Source organism: Oryx dammah, unplaced genomic scaffold (assembly GCF_014754425.2).
Source record: "Oryx dammah isolate SB20612 unplaced genomic scaffold, SCBI_Odam_1.1 HiC_scaffold_19, whole genome shotgun sequence".
Classification (NCBI taxonomy): Eukaryota; Metazoa; Chordata; class Mammalia; order Artiodactyla; family Bovidae; genus Oryx; species Oryx dammah.
The window spans coordinates 28,582,943-28,602,545 of record NW_024070203.1 but is presented as its reverse complement, the minus strand read 5'-3'; the positions used below and the strand labels follow the sequence as shown (position 1 = coordinate 28,602,545).

The following is a 19,603-nucleotide window of genomic DNA, read 5'->3' as shown; positions in this document are numbered from 1 at the left end:
ACCCTTTGCGGCTAGGTGTTGTCATGTGACCAGGTTCTCACCGTTGGGATCTAAGGGGAGGGGGTGCATGCCACTTACAGGGCTGACTTGTGAAACATTGTCCATCCCCTCCTTCACATCTCTCCCCCCTTACCTACTGCACGATATTGAAAGGTTGTTGCTAAACTATGAAAGAGGCCAAGATTCTTGGCCCCCAGAGGAAAATTCAGTCCAGGGCCAGTGAGACTTGATTGCTCAGAGCTTTTGTGTAATAAAGTTTTATTAAAGTATAAAAGAGATAGAGAAAACTTCTGACATAGACATCACAAGGGGGCAGAAAGAGTGCCCCTCTGCTAGCCTTTAGCTGGATGTTATATACCTACTAAGCAGTCTGCTAAGTAGAGAAAGGAAATGTCTCAAAACTCAGAGAATGGCACCAATCCCCTCACCCACAACATGCACTGAGATAACATTAGCACCAGGTGAGTCATCCCAGGCTATAAAACGATTGACATGAATCTTGAAGAAGGGCAGATTTCCAAGCAATATGTATTTTCATTAACATAAATTAGGACCAGTGTATGAGTAAAAAATACTGGCTTGTCAAGTCCGTTCTGAGTCTTATTCAGAACTGACTTGAAGACACAGTCTAGGGTAAATACATAGTACATTAACATAGCTTAAGACAAACATTTCCATAAGAAGCACATTGGTTAGCTCAAGGTTTGAGAAAAGTTAAATTCTGGTGGAGCCAGATGTCGTTATGGCAACACAGAATTTTAAGAGAAACCTCTTAAATTTGTATAGCGAAAGGGAAAAAAGTCTAACACTTGTTTCCTCCTGCCACTTAAGAGACAGATAAAAAATGTCTAGCCTCTTGGAGTCTGTTTCCTGCGTTTGGAGACCCCTGGCCTTCCTGCCTGTTACTCTCTCCATATGATGGTGACTAGAATGACCTTGGAAGCCACCCACTGAAGATGGCAAAGCCACCATCAGCCGGATTCCTGAATGACCCCATGGAGCTGAGCTGCAGGCCTGCCTGAAAAGTGTATTGTAGAGCGTTTCCTTAAGAGATACACTTATGTATTTTTTTAAGTCACAGAGTTACTGGTGCTGCACCTTGATTCTGCAGTTTAGCCACCACCCCCGCTAATTAATACAGAGCCCATTCAAGGCTTGTCAGGGTATTTCTATGGGGTTGGAAATAAGACTGATATTCCAGGTGGAGTTAGATCCATGGTGTTCTCACACAAACTGCCCCTTCAGTGTCTTACAGTGTTTGTGGGATTATTGCCCTTCACAGAATGTTCAGGAACACTGCTATCCATCCATACCTTTTGTTTTGCATGAGGTTCGAGAGCCTTGTGGGAAGGAAGCCAAGTGAATCTTGTCTTTATTTACAGTTCGGGTATGTGCAGGCTTGTCTGATGGACTAGGAGGCCTCTGAGCCGTCCTAGCTAGAGGAGAGGAAAACAGGTTCCTGAGAGAAGGTCACCTGGAGTGAGGAAAAAAAGGAAGATACCTGGCTGAGTGGACCGGACTGGGCAACGAGGCCTGGTGGCTAGAGGGACCACGGGTGGCACGGGCAGCACGGGTGTGCTCCCCTTCATGCATCGTGCCCTCGGCCCACTCCCACCCGCGTGAGAGCCCTGTCCTCTGGGAGTGAAGGGAATGAACTGTGTCACCAGGGGCCCAGTTCGGCCCTGGGGAACCTTGAAAGTGGCTGGTCTTGGGCGTCAAAGGAAAACAGTGGAGGGCCAGTGGCCTGACAGGCTGGGATTTGAGCGGTTGACTCAGCAACAGAATAGAAGCATGATAAAGCCTGAGGCTGTAGCTCTTATTTTCTGTGAAACTCCGTTTAATCAGGCCTTTTTGGGGAGTTGCTCTTCAGTTCAAATGGACATCTATCGAGCCCACATTAAAGGGGGCATGAGAGGCCCCTTTTCTGTCTGGGTACAATTCCTGCTTTTCTGTTTGTCCTCATACTGAATGTCTCACTACTGTTTTTTGTGATTATTCAATCTCCTATTAAGGAGTGGTAGGCTTGTTCACAGGCTTCCCTGGTAGCTCAGCTGGTAAAGCCCCCCCCCCCCCCCCCGCAATGCAGGAGACCCCGGTTCGATTCCTGGGCTGGGGAGTTACTCCTGGAGAAAGGATAGGCTACCACTCCAGGATTCTTGGGCTTCCCTAGTGGCTCAGATGGTAAAGGATTAGCCTGCAGTGTGGGAGACCTGGGTTTGATTCCTGGATTGGGAAGATCCCCTGGAGGAGGGCATGGCAACCCACTCCAATATTCTTATCTGGAGAATCCCCAGTGGACAGAGAAGCCTGGTGGGCTACAGTCCATGGGGTTGCAAAGAGTGGGACATGACTGAGTGACTAAGCAACAGCACAGCATGGGTTTGTTTAGAGGCTCAGCATCTCTGTAGAAAGTTGGGGTTAGCAGAGTGATGGTCACAGCTAATGGAGAATCTGCTTCATTTTCTGAAAAAACAACACTGAGCTGGGCTTGCTTCTTCCCATGAAGATGCTGGGCTCCTCCTGGGATTCAGTCGTGGGTTCTTTGGAAAAGTCAGCAGTGACATCATAATCTACTTCATAGATATAATCTATGATTATAATCTTCACAGTCATAATCTACTTCAGAGTTCTCTGTGTGAAGAGAATTGTCAGCGGTGGCCTCAGGGTCTCCTTCAGAACTCAGGGTGTTTAATTCCACCTCAGTAGACAGAGGGGAAAGTCTGTGTTTTCCGTATGTGAGTCAGTGGTTGTCTCTGCCTCGTTAGTGAAGCCTTGGTCAGTGGTTCAGGCTGGTCAGTCAACGGTTGACTCTAGATCGGTGATGGGTTTTGGGAGCTGTGTTAGGTGGGGCATAGCTGCAGTGAACCAGGTGGAAGGGAGTGGGGTCAGTGGGTGCCGGTGGGGAGCAGGGGTCCTTGTGAGAGTGAGGCGGCCAAGGGTGTCTCCACCTCTTCAGGACTTGGAAGTAGAAAATGACCTTACATAGGATTGATGAGCTAGTGAGGGGCTTGCATACGTTCATTTTATAATAGCAAGAACCCTTGACAATGTACAGAAATTCTTGGTGGAGAATGGTTATTAAAAAGCTGGACCTAGTGATGGTCAATATGTGCCTAACTCATCAAGATTTGGGATTACTATAAAAGTGACAGGTTTGTAGTCACTGATGGTTAGAAGCCTGAGACATAATTAACCATTCAGGGAAGAGGAAGTCTCAGTCATTTGCCTTGAATACATTTTTGAGAACAGAGTTAGAAGTTACAAGGTGGCAGGTTCCATCCCTCTTTCCCTTCTTCCATCCATCCATCCATCCATCCACCCACCCAGGGTGTATTACATGCCTACCATTTGCAAAGTTAGGCCATGATGAATAAGACAGAACTGCCCTATAAGAGAAGACATATGGAGAATTCTCAGGTTCAAGGGACAGAACCTCTGTCCTTTTTTAGTATGTCTTTTATTACCTCACTCATTCACTTGTAAAGCAGAGGGCGAACCTTGGAGGAGCCTGTTGTATAGCAATCTTTTGGTAAAGACTTGGCACTTAGAGATTTCACTTCGAACAAACATTGTATGTAAGCCAAAATAAAGAACTTTTCTGTAGTTACTTAATAGGATCTTGAAGGAAGAAGTGATCATTCTAGTACAGATGTTACAGAACCAGAAAATTTGGAAACACGTGAGCATCCCTAGGACCAGAAAAACAAATCCAGACTGGAGCAGAATCATTCACTTGGTTCCCCTGGTTGGGGGTTACCGTCAGCTCTTCAGTGGGCGAGGGCTGAAGACTCATGTTAGCACTGCTGCCTCTGCTGTGTGGGGCTTGGTTACAAGTATACAGTATTTGAAAGTGAATATTTGAAATTTGAAATTGCTCAGTGTACCCAACTCTTTGCGACCCCATGGAGTATAAAGTCCTTGGAATTCTCCAGGCCAGAATATTGGAGTAGGTAGCCTTTCCCTTCTCCAGGGGATCTTCCTAACCCAGGGATCGAACCCAGGTCTCCCACATTGCAGGTAGATTCTTTACCAACTGAGCTGACTCTATACTACTCATTCTGGAGGCTGATGACAATTTCTCTAAGCAAGTCCTTTTGTTGCCTTCATAGGACACCGAGTGAAAGAAGCTGTCTAGTTATAACTGCAGTGTGGTGTTGAGGCTGTATTATAACTATTCCAGATCAGCCTCTGATACTCAGTGTGGACAGAAAGTGCTAAGTAGTCCCCCCATACTGTTTGTCTTTCAGCGTGTGGCACACAATAGATGCTCCATGAACATTTGCTGCATGAATGAATATACATTTATGAGGTTCTCTCAGTGTGTTTCCACTAGCGCTGCTTGTTATAAAATCAATGAAATGGTGTGTAATTGTCCACATAAAGCAGCCGCAGCTGGTCAATGAGGTTGAATTTGGTTGTGAGACAACTGTTGCTACTGTTTTTTTCTCTTGGCAGAGAAATGACGGGAATGCTCTGCGGGAGGGATTATCTCGGCCTATTCTTTTGCCCTTTGTCCCCCTGTTTTCCCTCCCGATCCTGTTTGGACGAGATTGTTTGTGCCATTTCTGAGAAGAGTGTTCAGAAATTCCCCGACTAATGAGAACATTTCGTCAGAATATCGATCAATACTTCCCTGTGTGCCTTGACCAAACAGACGTAGAGAAGGAACAATATCCCTGTATTTCACCCTGGTGAACAGCATAGTAGCTTTAGCCTGTTGGAATTCAGCAAGGATGCTATGGCCTGAATATCTGTATCTCCTCCCAACCCACTCCCTGAATTCATATGGTATAATCTTGACCCCCAGAGGGGATGGTATTAGGAGGTGGCATGTGTCTGTGTGTGTGAGGGAGATTAGAGATTAGTAGGGGGGTAGGGAGGACTTCCCTGGTGGTGCAGTGGCTAAGATTTTGTGCTCCCAAAGTAGGGAGCCTGGGTTTGCTCTCTCGTCAGGGAATTAGATCCCCCATGCCGCAACGAAATATCCTGAGTGCCTGAACTAAAAGATTCCACATGCCGCAAGTAAAGATTCCACATGCTGCAACTGTAGATTCCATATGCCGTGGCAAAGATCAAAGACCTGTGTTGCAACCAAGACCCGGCACAGCCAAATAAAATAAATATTTTTTTAAAAGATTAGGAATGTGGGGCCCTCATGAAGGGGATTAGTGGCCTTATCAAAGAAATCCTCTAAAGTGCTCTAGCCCCTTCTGCCATGTGAGGATACAATGAGAAGCCAACCATGCTGGACTTGCAGCCTCTAGAACCATGAGCAGTAGATTACTGAGGCTTATTAACTACCTAGTCTGTGGTATTTTGTTACAGCAGCCTGAATGTACTAAGGCAAAGAGTCCCTAGCCTGGAGTCCTAACACACACTGAGTGTGTATATGAGTGTTTTTTTCTGGAGAGAGAACCCCTAGCCTATATTATCTGTTTATTCATTTAACAATCTCTAGGGACTTACTTGGTGGTCCAGTGGCTAAGACCCTGAGCTCCCAATGCAGGGGGCTTGGGTTCAATCCCTGGTCAGGGAACTAGATCCCACATGCTGCAACTAAGAGTTCTCACACTGCAACTAAAAATCCTGCATCTTGCCACAAAGGGTGAAGATCCTGTGTGCTGCAGTTAAGACTCAGCACAGCCAAGTAAAGTAAATATTTTTAAAAAACACCAATATTATTGTTTTTACCTACTGAGGGCTTACTCTATAACCTCAGGCCCCCAGGATAGATGCTGGTAACTGAAGCCAGAGTAGCTTTTGCTCTCCTGTAGCTTATAGACTCGTGATGGAGAGTAGCAGCAATCAAATGACTGTGCAATTGCAGCTGTGAGTGCTGTCAAGGGCAGGTAACAGTTCTGTGAGAGCACGTGTGAGCGTGCGTGCGTGCTCAGTCGCTCAGCTGTGTTGGACTCCTTGCGACCCCATTGACTGCAGCCTGCCAGGTTCCTCTGTCATGGGATTTCCCAGGCAAAAATACTAACAGTGGGTTGCCATTTCCTCCTCCAGAGGATCTTCCCAAGGATTCAGGGATTGAACCTACAGCTCCTGCTTGGCAGGCGGATTCTTTACCATCGAGCCACTTGGGAAGCCCCATGAGAACGTGTAATGGGGGAAATTATCTGGTTAAAGGAGACTAGGAGGCTTCCTTGAGTAAGTGTTTCATCCATTCAACAAGTAGCTCTTACTATGTGCCTACCAGCATTCCTGCCCTGGTGATTGAGCAGTGAAGAAAACAAGCTTCTGCACTCACAGAGCCCACATTCTGGTGGAGAAGACGGACAGTGGACACACACTGTGTGTGGAAGAATGGCTGCTATTTACCGAGTTGGGGAAGATGGTAGGTGGAGAAATCTTGGGGAGGAGGAGTGTTGAGGATGATCAAGAGTTTTATTTTGGGCATCTTAAATTTGAGGTGCTGGTTAGATGTCTAAGAATAGATGTCAAATAGCTGGATAAAGGCATTCAGGGGAGAGGTTCAGACTGAATATAAATTGGGGAGACCTCAGTTAATAGTATTTAAAGGCCCAGGACTCAATGAGATCATTGACTGAATGAGTGTAGACTGAAGACATGGGGGCCCTAGCCCTGGGAGCTTTTACACTTAGAGGTCAGGAGATGAAGAGACTCCAGAAAGAGGATGGAAGGAGGTGGTGGTCGGGGTAGGAAGGGGGAGAAGACAGGAAAGCTCAGAGAAGAATAATTGAGTAGTTAGATCAATTGAGTAAGCTGAGGACTGAGATGACCACTGGCCTTGGCAAATGTCTTCAGAGCAAGTTCAGAGGAGCGGTGGGGATGAAATCCTCCTTGAAACGGGCTTAGGAGAGAAAGGGAGGCAGGAGGCAGAGTGGTCTGATGAAAGGAATAGAGAAGAGGGGCTGTCCTGAAGGGGGATGTGGGTCAAGAAGGGGCTGCCCTGATTGTGGCCATCATCCAAGTCTTCCTTCATGATGAGCAAATTGACCACTTCTAGCCCTCCAGAGAGACATCTAGGGACATCAGAGACCTGTCCTCCAGGCCCACCGGTCTCACTCAGGGCGAACACGTCTGTGTTCTTGACTAGATCCATACATCAGTTCATACCGCCTTCCTCAGCATCAACTGGAGGAAAGAAAGTTGGATACCCCAGAGGGATAGTCATCCTTTGATACCCATGGGGGATTGGTTCCAGGACTCTCGTGAATACCAAGCCCCACAGATATTCAAATTCCTTATATAAAATGGTGCAATACAGCCAGCCCTCGGTAACTATGGGTTTCACATCAGTGGACTCAACCAACCACCGATGGAAAATGCAGATTGAAGTCCACAGATGGGGAACCCATGGGTAGAGTGCTGGCTGTTTTTCATCCAGGTCATAGAGATGTCTAGGCACCACCCCTAACAGACTCCCTGCTTTTTCCCTTTGTCCCCTTCCCACCTTTCAGTGTTTTCTCCACAAAGCAGCCAGAGTGATCTTTTAAACATATAAACAGATGATCTCACTTCCTTGTTTCAAAACAGCTGCCACTACCAAAACTTCCCACTACCTAAGATAAAATCCAGGACTTCCCTGGTGGCCCAGTTGTTAAGAATCCGCCTGCCAATGCAGGGGACACAGGCTTGATCCCTGGTCTTGGAAGATCCCACATGCCACGGAGCAGCTAAACCTGTGCGTCACAACTACTGAAGTCTTGCTCTCTAGAGCCTGTGCTCCACAACAAGAGAAGCCCCCACAGTGAGAAGCCCCCAGGCAGCAACTAGAGAGTAGCTCCCGCTGGTGCAACTAGAGAAAGCTTGTTCACAGCAATGAAGACCAGCAGAGCCAAGCAGAAATAAATAGGTGAGCATGCTTTAAAAAAAAATCAGTGTTTACAAAAAGGGGAAAAGATAAAATCCAGTGTTCTTACTCTGGCCCACAATGCCCTGCAGGGTCTGGACATGGCTGCCTCTGTGATTCCAGCACCCGTGCTCCTGGCTGTTTCCTGTCGTGCCTCGCTGGTAAGTTTCCTGTGCCTAAGAAGGAGGAACTCATTCCTTCCTTAGGGACCTCACATGCTATTTGCTCTAATTTGAGCCCTTTTCTGCCCCTTCATATTTTCTCTTGGCTGTTTGCTCCCTGACAGTTCAGCTAATCCTTTCCTGGTCACGTGTCAGAAGCTGCCCGCCCCAGTCAGTATCAGACTGCTTCACCACGTCTCCCTTCACAGCAGTTATCACTTAACTGAAGTGATTTGCTGTATTTATTTTGTGTAAAGTCTGTTTTTATCTCCCATCACTAGACTGTGAGCTCTCTCTGCTTTGCCTAGCATGTTGTCTGCCACTGTGTAGGTGCCCAACAGACATGCCTGGAACACTTAATGAAGGAGCAATCCCTGCTACCTCAGGGGTCTGGAAGGTCAGGTTCCCCCTCCGCCCCCATCTCTGGGTAAGGGTAATGCCAGAAAATTGCTGCTAAATTCTTGCCCTTTGCATTCTTCCTTTTGACCAGGTTCTGTTCCATTTTCAGATTTTACTGTCCTTTTATAAACAGTACTGTACCGTTTAGGGAAGGTATATAATTCTTATTTAGATGGTATGATCCTTTTTTCTTTTTTAGTCTCTCAAGCCTCCACTCCACTACTCTTTCACTTTTTGGTCTAGAAAGGACATTACAAATGGCAGATAGCAAAGATTATTGTGAGTTGACTTAATCAGCGTCACTCTCACACCTTGGTGGGTTCTTCACTCTAGCCTCCTCTTGTAAACATGAAAGCACCTTGTCCTGTGTATCTGCTCGTGACAGTTGCGGAAGGCATTACTTTTTCCTTCTCTCCTCTACCCTTGACCACGTAGCCTAGCATCAGAGGGTTATTTCTTTTCACCCTGTCAGTCCAAAGAGAATGTGGCTCTCGCCATGAGCTATAGCAGGCTTCCATTTGAGCCAGGCTTTTAATAGCATCCGTTTGTTATCAAGGGAGCAGTCATAGCAGCATCACACGTAGAGTCAATAGGCAGTCTTTCCAATGGTTTCCATGGGGACCTGCAGTTTTAGAGCAATTTCTGGGAAGAACGTTGGAAAGAAATTGATGGTAAAAATGTTAATAAAGTCACACTGTTCTGAAAGACACCATTTCTAGAAACATGGGTGATATATGAGTCATTTCCACTCAAGGCCCATGGGGTACAGAGCTGTGTGTGACCTCCTTGGGGCCAGGTACAGAGGAGAACTAGATTCTGCCTGCACTCAGAATACAGGAAAAATCAAGTTTGAGTCTTTAGTCCCCATTATAATTGTGCTTTTGTTAGTCACTTGCTGTGTGACCTTGAGGAAGTCACTTAACTTCTCTGGGCTTTCATTGCTTCACTTAAGAGTTATTTTGTTCTTCCCTGGTGGTCCAGTGGTTAAATATCTGTCTGCCAATGCAAGGGACAACAGTTCGATCCTTAGTCTGGGAAGATCCCAAATGCACGCACACACACACACACACACACACGGCTGATGTTCAGAGCCCTCTCTGAGAGGTGTTGATTCAGTAAGAATACCAGTCAGGCTTCAGTTGCAGATAACAGAAATCATTCTTGCTGCTTGAAGCCAAAAAGGGTTTGATTCAAATCACAGAGAAGGGAGGCAAACATTTGGAGAAGGGATCATTGGGTGTAGCGACCAGGGTGATAGGTGCTTCACACGTATCCTTTGGTGCCTAGATCCGGGAATTCTGGCAGCACCGACATGGCTTACGGCATTCTTTAGGACAGGAGGTCAGCATCACCAGGTGGTGTCTCTCAGCTGGTGCTGTGCCTACCTTCAACAGGCTATTTATTCTACCTTCCAAAAGATCAGCTACTTCTGGGTTATGAGGAGCATGGTAAAACCAGAGAATCCTAGGGCACCAACTCATTGACTTACTCCTTTTGCTGTAGGTGGATTCGTGATCAGAAGTAATGTTGGCTTTGGGACTTCCCTGGTGGTCCAGTGGTTAAGAATTGTTATGCCCAAGTCGCGAAATCTCCCAATGACCACCAGGGAGCTGATATCCGATGCAAAAGCAAGAGTTTTTATTACCAAGCTCGAGCTGGGGCTCCCACCAATACCGACGCAGCAGCTATAGGGAGGAGCCCCGAGCTCTGGGTTTCATTGCTTATGTAGGGTATTCTCGCACGAAAAATTTGAAAAACGGGAGTTTCCGGGTTGGGAGATGTCTAATTGGTTACCTTCTGTGGCAGGGTTAGGTGTTGGGTTCTGATTGGTTCCCATTTCCTGGGCTTGCCACGGGTTCTGATTGGTCCCAGGGTGGTGGGGTGAGGTTAAGGGATTTCCAAAAAGCTCTTTTCTGGGAATTTTTACAAAATGGAGTCTTCTTTAACAAAATGGAGTAGCTTAGGTCCTTCAGAATCCACTTTGCAATGCAAGGGATGTGGGTTTGATCCCTGGTTGGGGAACTAAGAGCCCATGTGACATGGGGCAACTAAGCCCACAAGCCGCAACTGGAGAGCCCATGCCCTGCCAGGGAAGATCCGCTCGCTGCAGTGCAGATCCTCTGTACTGCAACTAAACCCAAGGCGGCCAAACAGGTAGGTAAATGCTGCTCTTGCTGTTCAGTTGCCCAGTCATGTCTGACTCTCTGCAGCCCCATGGACTGCAGCACGCCAGGCCCCTCTGTCCGTGGGATTCTCCGGGCAAGAGTACTGGACTGGGCTGCCATTTCCTTCCCCAGAGGATCTTCCTGACCCGGGGGCCCTGTGTTTTCTGTATTGGCAGGCAGATTCTTTACCACTGAGCCACCAGGGAAGCCCAAATAAGTCAATAAGTCAATAAATATATATATGTATAAGTAATGTTGGCTTTAAGTAAGTCACTTCATTGTTTTTCTTAAATTTATTTTTAATTGGAGGATAATTGCTTTATAATATTGGAGTAACACTTTAACTCACTGTACTTATTTACAGGAATCTCCAATGCCAAATTCTAGACACTGTGACATCCATTTCAAAGTTCCCTATAATTTGACAGTGGTTATATTTCCAGATAAACAATTCAGTTAATAGTCAACCTGCTTATTCCTGATGCTGTTAAATGTCGGGAGAACTTACATGTCGTAAGGACTTTTATTTCAAAACTTGGAGCGCAAGATGCACTTCTTAAATACCTAAAGCATTAGTCATTTTTAAGTAAACAGAATTACAAAGAAGTGTTGCTGAACTTGATTACATAATTACCTCATTACAGGAAATAATTATTTTGGTCAGTTCTGAATAACATCAACCCTTACAGGAATTATGCCAGAATAAAGTATGTACCTGGACCTTTTAGCAAGTATTGAAGGAAAAGCCAAGAGTTGCTTTACATGATTACCTCAGGGTGAAATAAAAAATGATATTTAGCTCATCCTTTAAAAATGTCACTTTAAAGTGATGATCCTTTCATTTTGCCAACCTCTTAGCTCTGTAACTTAAATGATGTTGCCAGCTATTAAACTTCTAGGCATCTTGGAAATTTTCAAAAATAAAAAAAATCAATTTGTTTCAAACTCTGTGGAAGGCAATCCCAAATCACTGCATATAGTGAGTGTAGCCATAAAATTAAAAGATACTTGTTCCTTGGAAGAAAAGCTATGACCAACCTACACAGCATATTAAAAAGCAGAGACATCATTTTGCCGACAAAAGTCTGTATATCAAAGCTATGATTTTTCCATTAGTCGTGTACAGATGTGAGAGTTGGACTGTAAAGAAAGCCGAGCAACAAAGAATTGATGCTTTCGAACTGTGGTGTTGGAGAAGACTCTTGAGAGTCCCTTGGACACTAAGGAGATCAAACCAGTCAGTCCCTGAATATTCATTGGAAGGACTGAAGCTGAATCTCCAATACTTTGGTCACCTGATGTGAAGAGCTGATTCACTGGAAAAGAACCTGATGCTGGGAAAGATTGAGGGCAGGAAAAGAGGGCAACAGAGGATGAAATGGTTGGATGGCATCACTGACTCAATGGACTTTAGTTTGAGCAAACTCCAGGAAATAGTGAAGGACAGGGAAGCCTAGTGTGCTGCCATTCTTGGAGTCACAAAGAGTTGGACACGACTTAGTGACTGAACAACAATATGGAAGAAAATATCATGAAGCTACGAAAACAAATGAAGCTTATGTTTCTTAGGCTGACTGGTACTGTTTTTACTCTTTATCTTAAGTTTATATTATATTCTTTCACATGTAATAAGTATTTAGTAAAATTAAATTTTAAAAGTGAGTGGAAAAGTGTGTATTAAAAGAGAAAATAATGGGGACTTCTCTCTGGTGGTCTAGTTGCTAAGACTGTGCTCCCAGTGCAGAGGACTGAGTTTGATCCCTGGCTAGGGAACTAGAGCCCACATGCAGCAACTAAGAGTTTGCATGTTGCAACCAAAGAATTCTGCATGCTGCAACAAAGATCCAGCACAGCCAAATAAATGAATAAATATTTAAAAATAGATAAAAGTCAATCCATCTTTACTTTGGAAGGACCCTAGAACATATATGTATCTGCCACCTTTGTGTCTTGGTTAAAGAAAAAAAAAAAGAGAGAGAGAAAATAGGTATATATTTGCTTGTATTTGTACAGAATATAAAGAATATCCAATATCGCAAAGAAACTAGTGATAGTAGTGGCCTCTGGAGAGAACTGGGTGGCTGGCATTAGAGGAAGAAGGGAAACTCCATCATATATCCTTTTGTGTTTTTAAGAGTCATGAGCCTCCTTTGCTGTACACCTGAAACTAATGCAACATTGTCAATCAACTTGTTACTGAAAAGTATGCATGGGGGTCTGGCTGCTTGCTGTGGCTGCTCACCGTAGCTGCTTGCCGCTCAAAAGCCAATAAACAGGCCAGGTTGGTGGAAAGGCAAGTTTACTTTATTTCAGATGCTGGCAGCTAGGGAAGGGTGGCAGACATCTGTCCAAAGGCCGACTTCCCCCCAGCCCCCACCACACCCCCCCAACAAGCAGAGGGTGAGAGCTGTTATAGACAGAGTAGGGGAGTTTACATGCAGAAGCAACACAGTCATCTCTAACAGTCATCTTCAAATTGGTCATCACTGGTCTGACTAGCATCATCTTGGTTGTTTTAGGTACAGTTAATCTTCAGTTCCAGGGTGTACTTGTTCCCATTTCCTTGCAACTAAAGAGTTCCACATGCTGCAACTAAGACCCAACACAGCCAAATAAATGAGGAAATACTTTAAAACGCATTTCGGCAGCTCATATCCTGGGTATAGTCCGGTCATCACGTAGTTAACTTTTCTACCTGGTGTTCTAGTATCTATAGGACAGCTCACAGGATATAGATCAGAATATTCTCTATAGCCCTTGAGAAAGAACTAAAGATCCTTGATTGTGCTTAATGACATTACTATTATTTAGTCTCCTTTGACTGTTTTCCTTTGTTTCCACATTTCCACATTTCTCTGATTAAACTTATTCTTTGACTTAAGTTTTCCACAGGCAAAAGGCATGCAGAGGACATGTGGTGGTGGGGGCAAAGACCATGTGGTCATGCTCCATTTCAAACTGTACCCCTATCAGAAAAAGTTGTGAGCCCCATCAATAATTTTACTCATTAATAAATAAAATAAATAGTATTTTATTTAAAATATTGAAAATAAATAAAATTTAAAAATATATAAATCATACCTTCCCTCACTCACACATTTACCCACACGACCTTTTTTTTTTTAATAAGCAAAAGTAGAGCTTTTAACAGTTGCATCCTCAGGTGTTCTCTGGAGTGAAAGCGGGGTTGACCAGCAGCACAGGAAGCCAGAATGTGTGACACACACTTAGAGAGCTTGACAGCAACATCCATATGCTGAGACTGAGTAAGGAGGAGACATGCCTCCAATTGTTTTTCTATTATACTGATCTTAGCTTTCTGTTCAGCAGTGCTAACCTTTGATTTGGCTGCTGGGAGTAAAGGTGAGACCTTTTAAAGAGCTTTTTGCGCTCTTGAGGAATGTGTTTTGGTGCCTTATATGGCTTTGAGCTGCAGCCTGGGGGCAGAAAGGCTCAGAAAGCATGAGCTCATGCAGAGAGAAAACCTTAGTAGATACATCGCTCTTGAATTTCTTTTAAGAATTTAAAAAATAACCCCTTGTGGGAACTCGTCATGATAGCCAACGTTTATTGGGCTCTCAGTTTGTCCGAGCATGGGTCAAAGCTACTGCCTGTATATGAGCTGATTCATCCTCACAACAACCATATGAAGTAGGAATTATTATTATCTATTTCTCAAATGAGGAAACAGGTGTGGGCAATGTTCCCCAAGGAGCACAGTCAACATGTTGTAGCCATGCGTTCGGGGAAACAAACTCACTCAGAAGGACAATGCAGATAGTGGAGTGCAGTTTATTACACCGGCGGGCCCAAGGCAGAGTCTCCTCTTAGCCAAGGACCCCTACCAGCATTTGTGAAAATCTTGTATACCCCATGTGTACGTGTCTGAACCCACCACTCCAAATTCCTTGAGACTTACATAAACCAAGGAAAATACAATCCCAATAACCCCATCATTCACGTGCTATGTGCTCATGTGCTCAAACAGTCAAACAATTAGCCAATAATCAATAAACCCAAGGTTACACTCCGATAGATACAGAAAAATTTATGGCCTGTCTGGAGGAAGGGGTGATTAGTGTATGTTTTCTCTTAGGCGATGAGTAACCTAGATACGATCTTCAAGGTTCCCTGTCTGGAGGGGATCTCATCCTTCTGTTGTTTTCATAGGCACTAAACACAGAGTTCAGAGTCCATTGGAAAGGTGGCTGAGCATGATCAGCATGAACAGGCCTAAGATGAAGTCCAGGCCCTGTGAATTCCTTCTTCAAACACGCAGATGAATGCCATCTGAACCTGGGTCTGGCTCCAGGATTGCTACCCACTGAGATGAAGATCCAGTCACATTGGAATAAATCCAAAGGCAAAATTAGAGCATTGCTTCTCCTGCTGGTCTCGGGACTGAGATGCTGAGTGGATTATAGAAGTGAGAGCCTGGGGAAGTAATGGGGTGGCCTGTCTTTGGAATGTGGTGTGTCTTTACAATGTGAGAGCCTTGAGAGCAAGATGAGATTTAGGGCTTCATCATCTTTTAAAACCCCACTCCAGTACTCTTGCCTGGAAAATCCCATGGACGGAGGAGCCTGGTGGGCTGCAGTCCATGGGGTCGCTGAGAGTTGGACACGACTCAGTGACTTCACTTTCAGTTTTCACTTTCATGCATTGGAGAAGGAAATGGCAACCCATTCCAGTGTTTTTGCCTGGAGAATCCCAGGGATGGGGGAGCCTGGTGGGCTGCCGTCTATGGGGTCGCACAGAGTCAGACATGACTGAAGCAATGCAGCAGCAGCAGCAGCACCTTTTAAAAAATTTATTTGGCTGAACTGGGTCTTAGTTGTGGCACGCGGGATCTTCCGTTTTCGTTGTGGCAGGCAGGATCTTAAGTTGAGTCATATGGGATCTAGTTCCCTGACCAGGGATTGAACCTGGGCTACCTGCATTGGGAACACAGAGTCTTAGCCACTGGACCACCAGGGACATCCCATCAGGGCTTAATCTTATAATTAAAAAAGGGGGGCCTCTGGGGGCAAGCTCTTCAACAGGGGAGGGATGTGGGGAAACTAGCATTGCGTAGGGTGTCCTTGGACTGTGATTGGCAGGTGGGGGTTGGCAGAGGGGAGACCAAAGGAAAAAGGCCTCTGCATGCAGATAGAAGAGGGTCAGGACTAGGGAGGCCATCATGGAAATGGGAGGAAGGATGGATCTGGAAGATTTTGTCTTGAGAACTTGGTGGGGCTCATACCAATTGAAAGCTGAAGAGGAAGCAAGGAGATAAGAACATGCTTAAGATGCTCTGTCATCCAGGTGTCGGTGGAGGAGGTGCTTCATCCTGCTTTTACTTCCACGTGTATTTAATGCTTCTGTTCAAGGCTCCCCGAGTTTCTCATTTGTCTGCAAAACAGTTCTAGAAGCAGTAGCAGCTATTGTCAGTCCCTCCCTCCCATCGAGTGCCCATCGCCCCTTACTCTTCCTCACCTGAGTGAAGCCCTGGTGCATCCATGAAGGGCTTCCCTGGTCCTGGTGCACTTGACCCTAGCTCAGGCAGGCTGGATACAGGAAGGAGTTAAGGCACCCAGAGCAGCCTTCAGCCTCTGTTGATGTGCCAGAGCTGGTGGATAAAGGCTTCTGCTTTCTTTCTCCTCAAAGGGCACAGCTCCGAGTAGGGTGCTGCACCTTATCCCAGGGGTACCCAGCAGTGTGAAGCCCCCACTTCCTGCTCATTGCCTTCACAGTAACATGCCCCGTCGCCTCTCCCACCTCACCTCTCCACTCCAGGCCTCTCCTTGCTAGGATCACCTCTCAGATAAACCACCTGTACCCCAGCCCTCGATCTCAGTTCCTGCTTTGGGGGAACCCAACCTAAGACAGTTGAGAGATGGTATGTCGAGGTTGCTCAGTCATGTCCAACTCTTTGTGACCCCATGGACTGTAGCCCTCCAGGCTCCTCTGTCCATGGGATTTTTCTGGCAAAAATAGTATAGTAAGTTGCCATTTCCTTCTCCAGGGAATCTTCCCAACCAGGGATCGAACCCAGGTTTCCCTCATTGTAGGCAGATTCTTTACCATCTGAACCACCAGGGAAGTCCAGAAAGGTTATTTCACTTGTTCAAGCTCACAGATCCAGTCTGTAGGAAATCTAGGATTTTACTTCAGCTCTCCTAAGTCCAGTGGGCTCCTGATGTTCTCTGATACTAACCAGTCTTTGTATTCACTGTAATGTCTCCCTGGATCTTTTTACACGTTTGGCTTTCCTACTAGAGTCTAGCCTATTAGACACCAGTATAAACTCATAAAAGGCAGGAAGTATGATGTGGATAATTTAGAACCCAACAAGACTTGTGTCTTTCAGAGACAGATGCTCAGTGAGGATTTGTTGAAAGGAAGACACAGAGCAAAAGGAGGAGGAGGCATAGGCACAGGAGCATGAATGAGAGCCTCCAGGCATCTTGTCACCGTGCTCGAGAGTGCCCTGCCTTAAAGGAGACCATGGTTAGGCTGTCAGGCGGAAGATCCAGAGGAGGCACAATGGTGAGCAGAAAACTTGGTAGAGAACTCAAAAATCCATTTTCTTGGAAATCACTGTTGAGGAAAGCTATCCCTAATGAAATAGACCTTTTCAGTGCAAGAATCTCTGAAAGAGTTTTGGTTTTTCCTTACTTGTTTATTTTAAAGCACTTTATTTATTTAATTTTTGGCTGTATTTGGTCTCCATTGCTTTTCTCTAATTGCAGCGATCGGGGGCTACTCTTTAGTTGCAGTGTGCGGGCTTCTCATTATGGTAGCTTCTCTTGTTGTGTAGCGCAGGCTCTCAGGTGCACGGGCTTCAGTAACCGTGGCAGGTGAGCTCAGTAGTTGTGGCTCCCTGGTTCTAGAGCACAGGCTCAGTGGTTGTGGCATGTTGCTCTGCAGCATGTAGGATCTTCCCCAATCAGGGATCGAACCCGTGTCTCTTGCATTGGCAGGCTGATTCTTTACCACTACCTCCAGGGAGGCCCTATATTTTGTTTTTAATATAAGATGAGTAATGTTAGCTTTGTAGAAAAAACATAGGATGGATTCTACCCAAGAATAAATTCTACAAATCAGATACTTAGGACAGTATTTTTCAAATGATGCTCTACAAGGCAGTAGGACTTCTAAGGAACTCTTTTAGAAGCCTCCTCAAGAAGAGGTTAGATCATAATAATGATTAATACTTACTGAGCTTTAAATCTGGTTTTTGTGTGTGGTTTTTGTTTTTTTTTTTGCCATCCCACGTGGTTTGTGGGATCTTAACTCCTCAAGCAGGGTTTGAACTCTCGTCCCTGGCAGTGAAAGTGCTGAGTCCTAACCACTGGTCTGCCAAGGAATTCCTAATACTTGCTAAATCATGGGCCAAGCCCTAGGCTGTGTCTTGGGCTGCATTATCTCAGTTAATTCTCCCAGTTACCCTTTGATAGGTACTACTGTCATCCCTGGCTCACAGATGACAAAGCTGACGCTGAAAGAGGTCACTCAGCTAAGTAAGACTGAGTGGGATTTAGCTCCCAGGCTATTTGACTCTGGAGCCCACGACCTTCACAGGCAAGGCTATAGGTACCCTCCTCTCCACCCCTTGGCCAACCATATGCTCCCTCCATCAGAACTGAAACTCAGACTTTGACCTTATGGGGCGCAACCTGGGGAGTGGGAACCACACTGTTGGCTGGGGGTTGGGAGAGAGTGCATTAACGTGTGCCATACTTTGACTGCCTTCTCTACAGTTCTTGGAGCTTTGCATTCCTATTGTGCTGGGGAGTTTTAAAGTGCATTCTGATGAATGTGGTCTGCTCTTTTGGTACACAAGGGGGAGCATTTAGCACAGGAATGGGAATAAGATCACTACAGGGAGTGAGTTCTTGTTCTTTGCAAGAAAGAGTTTCTCTTTCTCTCTTAAATAGGATTTCTTAGAATGAAGACTGTTCTCTACCTAATCCCAATATTGTTATTATGATATCCAAGAAATTAATATTGATGAAACCACATAATCTATATGTAACATAATCTATATCCAGATTTTCCCAAATATTGCCAAGATGCCTTTTATAGCTTTTTCTTTTGTAAAACTTTTCTGTATTTCCCCCCGCCCCCATAAAGTATGTTTATTTTTTGGCTGCACCAGGTCTTAGATGTAGCATGTGGGATCTTCCATTTTCATTGCAGTATGTGGGGTCTTTAGTTGCAGGATGCAAACTCTCAGCTGCAGCATGTGGGGTCTAGTTCCCTGACCAGGGATTGAACCTGGGCCCCCTGTATTGGGAGTGCATGGAGTCTTAGGCACTGGACCACCAGGGAAGTCCCTCTTTTTCTATTTTTGATCCAGAATCAATTTTGTATTCTCTTAATCCTAGACCATCGTCATTTTTCTGAAATATTTTGGTGTAAAATGTTCATGATTTTTCCTATTTGCTATTCCATGAAGCTGATTTACTGTGAATTATTAATAAATTCCTCTTCAGTTATTCCTGTTAGAAGCATAACATGGTGTCATGTGGGACTTTTCCTTTCTCAATTTTGACTCAGCTACCGATTCAATAGGTATCAGATTGCAATTATATGAGACCGATAATTATTTATGAAATTTGTCAAGTGTCACAGAGCAGGTTCCCTGATGGAGGTTTTTGTACAGGAGGTTTATTGAGAGTGCTGGAGATCAACACCTATGGAGGAATAGAGGAAGTGGGACTGGGCCGAAGGGATAGTTGAACTTCAATGCAGTCACTACAAAGGCCTCAGCCGGCCTTCCACTGGCTCGAGCTGAGATCGTCTTGCAGAATTGTTCTGTCCTGGGGCAAGGAGATTGGGTCTTTTTACCTCTCCAGGGACCAGTCATTGGATACAGCTTACCCCTGGGAAGTGGCCATGACCTTAGGTGAGGTAGTTAGTTTATACACCAGGGAAATTCTTGTGAATCTGTCATGCAAGTCGTGGATCCCCGCAGCCAGACTGAATACACAGGTGTGTGTGTGGAGATGGGAGGAGGCTGGGAGGAGGTAGAGAGAGCATTGCATGCTGGGACTCCTCCCTCCATCCCCAGAGGA

At 45.3% G+C, this 19,603-nt stretch overlaps 1 non-coding gene across 1 annotated transcript; it reads right to left on the bottom strand.

Moving 5' to 3' along the window:
* Window positions 1-15,448: 15,448 nt before the first annotated feature.
* Window positions 15,449-15,521, bottom strand: TRNAG-CCC. The gene has a single exon. It is a non-coding gene; the product is annotated as a tRNA-Gly (tRNA).
* Window positions 15,522-19,603: the final 4,082 nt, after the last annotated feature.